This window comes from Argopecten irradians, chromosome 12, assembly GCF_041381155.1.
Source record: "Argopecten irradians isolate NY chromosome 12, Ai_NY, whole genome shotgun sequence".
In the NCBI taxonomy this organism is placed as follows: domain Eukaryota; kingdom Metazoa; phylum Mollusca; class Bivalvia; order Pectinida; family Pectinidae; genus Argopecten; species Argopecten irradians.
Genome location: NC_091145.1, coordinates 26,966,572 through 26,974,629, shown reverse-complemented (window position 1 = coordinate 26,974,629; position 8,058 = coordinate 26,966,572). Strand labels below are relative to the sequence as shown.

Here is an 8,058-nt window from a genome sequence, read left to right as displayed (position 1 = left end):
AAACATAAGAAAATCTTATAGAATACTCATCATCCGGTAATAGTTCCTGTATATAATCAGGGATGTACCCTAATAAGACACAAATAAGTTCGTGTCTATCTAAATTGTCTAATTTTACGTATAACTCAACTGGAAAATTGTTCACAATATTTGTAAAGAATTCATCACGTAGATCAAATAGATCTTGATGTTTACAATCAAGAAAGCAATGGGCTAAAGCATCGTGAGATATCACATTACATTTCGCACATAACAGCTCACAACGTGGGCTTAACAACCACAGACTTGCTACTCTACTGCAAATATTAGCTTGAAAAGAAGATAAGTGTTTCCAAAGAAACCAAAGAGACGACGGACGAAGTGATCCATGCAAACATTTAAATCGACTAAAATCATCACAATTGCTAAGGCGCACATGCCATTCAGATTGTTTTTTCCAATAAATAGCATTTTTGACAAACAATTTCCAAGACTGTTTGGAAGGGAAAAACCCGTCTTCCAGAAATATGTTCAAGTCTTCTTCTCAACCGTACTTAAAAATAATAACCCAGATGTCGTTAATGACATCTATAGTACTATTATAAACACCAAGGTATTTCTGGTATAACCTTAACAGAAATAGCTGTTTTACTGCAGCTGAAGATCTCAGACGACACATCGAACCAAAAAAATGAAGTTTAGACTGTTCGACTTTTGCCTTCAAAGAAATAAGAGCCAACATACCAAGTGCCATGTCCGATTTAGTTCTTAAAGGAAACCCCTGAATGACTTTGGCACAAAAATGTTGAATTATTTCAAGCCGCGACCAATCTTTCAAGCTTAATGAAAACCATAACTCCGAGCCAAATAAACTGCACGGAAGTGTGATAGAGCGAAATAGCTTCAAACCAATGAGAGGGTTTATCGAATTACCGATTAAGCCTCCATTTAAAAACGAGAAGCAAGTGCTTCTAAATTTGTGAAGTACATTTTCAATATCAGGACAACCAAGTTTATATTTGTCTAAAAATATTCCAACATGTGTCGTATGTTCAGATTCATTCACAGTTTTACCACCCAAACTCCAGTTGCGTGCGGATCTTGCAAAACATGTTTTCGATTCATTAAAGGATTTGTGCAGTCAAAAATGATAATTTCAGTTTATGCTGGAAATGGCTTTATTAGACCATGTAGAAACATCTCCGTGCCGCCGGAATAACCTGTAAACCACCGATATCGAGGTCAAATTTTCTGACCACCCGATTATGCATATTTTCCAGCCCTAAACCGTGTGACGTCACATGTCCGTGGCTTATAGCTGTACTATAACTGGTGTGCTATCACTTACATCGACGGTCACAGGAAAAGCCGATCAAAGATTTTTTTAATGATTACTTTTGAGTGAAGTCAATCGTACAATAACTTTGTCTCGAATATAAATAACTAAAAGAGTGAAATTCGATGATTCAAAAACTCTAATTTATGCTCTAATATCAGGTATCTTTGTGTAATTATGAAAGAAAATCCACACAGAAATAAAAGTTTCAGATTTTTTGTCGAGGAGTTCAGCAACGAATACGCTTTAATTAGATAATATTTTCCTGTAGTCTATATCTTTGATACATTGTGAATTGCAAAGTTTGTGACTGTAAAATGAAATTTTACGTAACAATTTAAGAAATCCTTGATTAAAGCATCAAGGATATGATGCTTGACATACGTACACACTGATGATTGATCATCACAAACATTGTGTTGTGTGTTGCTAACCGAATAAATCGAGATACATTTATTACAATACCGCAAAACAATACCGCAAAACGTTTCAACATGTGGTAGAAAGAATTTACTTTTGATATTATAAAAGATTTTAATATTGAGATATTAAGCAAAACAAACTATTTTTCAGACTGTGCGGTCGCTTTCAATTTTTAATCGATATACGAGTAGATACACCGATATTATAGATATATAATTAGCCGGTGTGTTCTTGTTTCTCCCACTTTTTTATAATAACATAGGGGCAGTTATGTTGTGACAGCAGTTATAGTCTGCTTCACATATCCCTTACCTGAATTTTACCTTTGTTCTCCCACATTACATGTACCTGGATTTTACCTGTGTTTCCCCACATTACCTGGATTTTACACAATGTTTAAAGTTATCTATTTTCATCATTATTTAAACAATATTTACATATCATACACCATTTTCATCAGCTAAGTCTATAGAAGACAGTTATACCATATATAAGGAGATGTCTTATAGTTTTGAATTTTAAATCAGAGAATATAAAGAGATGTTTTAATTAGTTTTGAATTAATACATATCAGAGAATTAAATTATAGGACATTATTTTTATTATGATGGCATTATATTTTATTTATCTATTTAATTGTGTGCATAATACAATAATGTACGATTGATTTGATTATTTGATTACTCTGACCTAATTTGGCTTGTTCTAACTGCTACTTATGTTAATTAACACCTGATGGTTTGGGTCCATCGACTGACTACTTAATTGATGAGTGAAGAATCAGTAATCAAATAATTAGCATACATGTAGGTCTTTGCTGACCTAAGCTGATTTTTTTAATTATCAAGGCATATAATGGATTTTTTTGATGGAAAGTGAATACATCTAAGATTTTGATTATAAGATTAAAAGTGTTCTGATCAGCATCCAAGCTATATGTTATAAGTATATAAGGACATCAGAGAGGTTTGACTATCACAGTTCTCTATCAACCACTAACATGGCAAACGCACAGATTCAGGTGAAATTTCTTAGAAATAAATTTGGAAGACAGAACATTGCTTATAATGGTTACATCTACTGTGTGAAGAACAACAGAGGAGAACGCACCTACTGGAGATGCACCATACTGAACTGAACCTCCAACTCAACCCGACAACTGTTTTCCTGGACTTCGAGACCGCTGCTCAGAATGCCATTCGCTCCGTATTCCCAGCAGCCACACTCAAGGGATGTTTTTTTTCCATTTCACGCAGTGTATTTGGAGGAAAACCCAGCAAACCGGACTTCAACAACTCTACGCCGACAAAGACGACATCAGACGACTGGTACGACGAGCCGCAGCCCTACCCCTAGTCCCTTTAAACCATAAAGAAGATGTCTGGTTCCACGCACTCAACGATCTTGAAGATGCTGATGTACCACACGACACCACCGCATTCACCGACTACGTCATTACACAGTGGATAGAGCGCGACCAGTTTCCAACCACTCTGGAACCACTTTGAGACCGAGGGCCCTCGAATAACGAACCATGTAGAAGGATGGTAAAACAAACTCAAGAAGAAGGTTGAACACTCCCACCCAAATATCTACAGCATTATCCGTGTGTTTCAGGAAATCCAGGCCAACAACGAGATTACGCGAATCCAACACGCAGCCGGAGGACAAACCAGACCCAGAGCTAAACGGTACCGAAACATCGACAGCCTCGCTCCTTACCCAACTGAAGGAACGTTTGGAGACTGGCGCAATGGATGTGATACAGTACACAGACGCAGCATCCCATCTTCTGCATTTAGAGTGATGATAACAAACTTTCATAAGATGTGCATCTCATTAATGTCCAGTACGTGCTTTAGGTTTCATATGTTGCACATGTGTATATATATGTGTGTGTGTTTTAACTTTAATTAATTATCCCTCATTAATGTTACGTGTAGTGCTTTAAGTTTCATATGTTGTACATATAAACGTTTTAATTTTAATTAATAATCTCTCATTAATGTTAAAGTGTAGTGCTTTAAGTTTCATATGTTGTATATATATATTTTGATTTTAATTAATTATCTCTCATTAATGTTTAAGTGTAGTGCTTTAAGTTTCAAATGTTCTATATATTTAATGTTTTAATTTTAACTAATTATCTCTTAACAATTAATGTTTTATTACATTTAACATTTTAAGATGGTGTGATAAAATATGAAAACATTTGAAATGGGAATAAAATGCAGAATAGGTATATTAACAGTTAAATAGAATTGTGACCATTTGTAAAATTACAGGTAAAAAATCTACCTGTAAGTCAGTACTTTATCAGAACAGACTATAATTGGTGTGCCATTGTTCTCCAGTGTTTGTGTAATTCCTTTGATCTCGAAAAAGTGGGAGAAAGAGGAACAAACCAATTAGCCATGCCTTTGGTTTGATGGTTATGTAATACCTTGACCAGGATGTTGTTTACCTGTACACAACGCCATTCATCGAACTCGCCTGTAATTACCTGGCCGCGGGCAATTTGCTATTCGGTGGACTATATCGGGTATTTGTGTGGAAGTTGTGAGATCGTAGACCCGGCCGTGGCGGTGCGAGAGTGCAGTGTTCATTATTGTTGTATATATCTTTGACAGCTACCGGAAGGAGTGTTACTTCTATTTGTGTTCTACTTTCACTTTTAATCTGTTATCTCTCTTCTCATTGGCTACTTTCTGTTCTCTATTCTCATTGGTCTTTTCCGGTATATATTCCGACTTTCCGTTTCTCTCGAGTAGTCTGGACAAAGCTCCGAGAGCTGGTCAGACTCTCTTTCTCTCTGTCTGTCTATTTCCTGACTTGTCCGCACGTGAGGTGGGTGTGTTGTCCCTCTGTTCTATTCGTAATATGTGTCCGTGTGTGTGTGTAATCTCTATACACAGGCTAAGCCCATGGCTGACCTGGCAGGTGTGAACGTTACGTTATGTACTGTATGTCCTTCCGGTAGCCTCTATGTCTAGGGATTTCTGTCTCGGGAATTATATTGTGGTTTATATATGTTAATAAAATATTCGTTAAATGTTTCACTGTGTTGTTCCTCTCTATCACTACGGAACCCCAAACAGAATCGGGGTTTGAACATACATAGGCGCAGTCCTATTACATTTGCGACATCCGTTAATTGGATTGTGATTTGAATTATGGAACCCCCGTACATCTATGCGGTTCATTCCAGTCTAGCCAACTTTTTAAGTGAACATCATTCCAGTCTGGACAACTTTCCTGTTTTCACACCTTGGTCAGACTTGTTCATACCTGAGTGACCATCAGGTAATTAATTATGTTCAAGTTAAAAGTAGTCACTTACCTATATTTATTTTGATATTTGATTCTACTGTTCACAATCCAATGTACTATATTTACATAATGTACTTATTTTTATCTTTTTACAAATTATTGGAATGAGGAAACAAACATAATACATGTACAGTAATGACGCGTCGCAAGATACTGGTGATACTTAATATTATAATACCTTTCAGCGTAGCTAAACTACAAGGTTCTTCATCTTAATTGATACAAGATGGAACACTTTTCCTCTTTTTCTATTCGACTCTTTTACGACTGTAAAAAACCCACTAAGACTTCTGGTATTCTGAGATTGAAATTGCTTTGATTAGTTTTGAAAATATACTTAATATGAAATTGATTCATATCAAAAGAAACGTTACCTATTCTTTGTAAATTCAATTAAACTCTGGGTATACCATATGTATTGTGTGCATAAATGAGAAAACAATGCACAACTTTCAAATGTTGAAATCGTAAATAGTAATGTCTCAAAAATGGGTATGTATATCAATTACATGTATAATGGACCTTTAATTTGACAATGTGCGCAGGACAACACCCTGATGGACTAAATAATTGAACAGTGATATTCTGATGGAAATGTTTGATATTCATGGGAGAATTGGCGAATGTTACTTTGGTAAATTTCATGGGGTGCTGAAATGAGTTCATCTTCAAACGAATTGAACGAACTGACTCAAATGAGCAGTTCATATTCAATTTGTTTCAAAGGGAACTCAATTCATCATCCCATGAAATCGACCAAAGCAAGATTCAATCCTTATATTGCAATTCAATCGTATTTAATTGACAGATTAGAATATTTCTGTATAATGATAAATGTTTCTACAGGCAATATGTCTTCAGGTAAATTTGACCTGAAAAAATCTTGACCTGAAATTGACCTGAAATTCACATGAAATTCACCTGAAATTAAGGTCAATTTCACATGAAGATTTTTTCAGGTCAATTTCAGGTCAATTTCACCTGAAATTGACCTGAAAAAATCTTCATGTGAATTCAGGTCAAAATCTTCATGTGAATTCAGGTCAATTTCAGGTCAAGTTCACCTGAATTTTTTTTCATGTGAAATTCAGGTCAATTTCACCTGAAAAATGCTTCAGGTCAATTTCACCTGAAAATTTCTTCATGTGAAATTCAGGTCAATTTCAGATCAATTTCATATGAGTTTCAGGTCAATTTCAGGTCAAGATTTTGACCTGAAATGACTTTTTTGCTCTTTTCAGGTCAATTTGACCTGACCTGAATTTACCTGAAGACATATTGCCTGTGTATATCTCACTCAGACACACTAAATGTGTGACAAGAGGTCCAATTAGGCCATGGGCTAGGAGGGTCCCACATGCACCCCCCCAAACCTCCGAACCAATATTTTTCTGAACCCTTATCACCCACTGATCACAAATCCAAATGTTAACATTGCATAAGTTGGGATGAACTTCCGGTTATGACGTCATCAAGATGGCCGCCATCTCGAATTTCACTGAAAAATGAAAAATAGTCATAACATTGGCATTTTTCAACTGAAGTAGACAAATGAGTTATCAAAATGACCACAATAGAACAACAAATACATGTCGTGACCAAATAAGCCAATATATGTAGTGATTTGAACGCAGGAAATGAAAAAAATAATATTTGAAGCTCAAAAATGGTAATTTTTCAGCATTTTTTCATATTTGGCTTGACGCAGCAAAATTGTTTCCCAACAACAAATTGTTATTCACAATCAGTTATTTGACCTCTTATCAATCTGTTAAAACAACAACAACAAAAATATATAGAAATGCAAAAAAAAGAATATTGTTATACCCTCAATTTTGTAGATTAGCAGCGTCTCAAAAATAACACAACACCTACTGATAGCGTAACAAATGTAACCTAAGCTAAGCCTGTGTTTCCGTTAATATCATTAACAGTTCCCAAAGCGTTTGTGTCTTTGAAAATGAGCACATTCATTGTTTATTTCCTATGCATAGCATAAGCAAAATGTCATATGGTTACTACAATGTCACTAATATGTCTTTCACTGGTTCTCAATGATAACCATTATCATTGTGCGTGCTTTCTCGCCTCACTGACCTATCCACTGAAGAGACTCGGCATATCTGGTAGCTGGTACATGCAGTCCGAATCAGAGTACTCGAGATATCAGTATCCAATTCGTCAAAAGCCAGATCGACGTCTTCGATGTCGATGAGCTCATGTGACACTGCATTACCAGTGTTGTTCTAGCCTTTTATGACCCATCCATGACCAGAGTTCATATCAGGAACAACAGGTTCAGGGATGTGGGATCTCTTTCAGATTCTAACATATCGTACGTATATGCTGTTTCAGACTTCTCCGGCATAATGGAAATTACACCAGATGCACATTCTGGTTCTCTTAAGCACATAACTCCATAATTCGTATGAAGTACTATTCATCAATCTTGTGGACCCTCGTGCAACCATAAATGGCACAGGTAATATCATCGAGATCATTAATGAGGGCATAAATGTTAAATGTTTTTCATTGGTATGACTTTTCCCACTCCCTTGAAGGTGCTGGTTGTGTCACATCTGGTGTATGCGCAAAGAGATCATTGAAGACTCTCCAGTAAAAAGTTCTCTAAAGTGCTTTCCAGACTTGGCAAAGAGTGAAACTTCACTGCAGACCTCAATTATGACCTCAAAGAATCCACCTGTGCCACCTATGGTCACTGAAGTTCACAAGAATTAGGAATTGTGCTTCATACGAATTAAGGAGAACCAACTCAACCCTCCGCAGAATGTTGATCTGGTGTCTTTTCCATCATGCCGGGGAAGTCTGGAACATCATATACGATATGTGAATCTAGGTGAAACTAGGTTGGAAACAGGAAGAGCTCCCATATCCCTGAAGCCGATGTTTCTGATCTTAACTCTGACCATGGACAGTTGACAAGTTAGAACCACGATGGTAACCCGGTAATGTAATGTCACATCAGGTCA

The 8,058-nt window shown here is 36.2% G+C and overlaps 1 pseudogene; it reads left to right on the top strand.

The window, feature by feature from the left end:
- The first annotated feature begins 1,018 nt into the window (after positions 1–1,018).
- LOC138305017 (uncharacterized) lies at positions 1,019–3,658 on the top strand (annotated as a pseudogene).
- Positions 3,659–8,058: the final 4,400 nt, after the last annotated feature.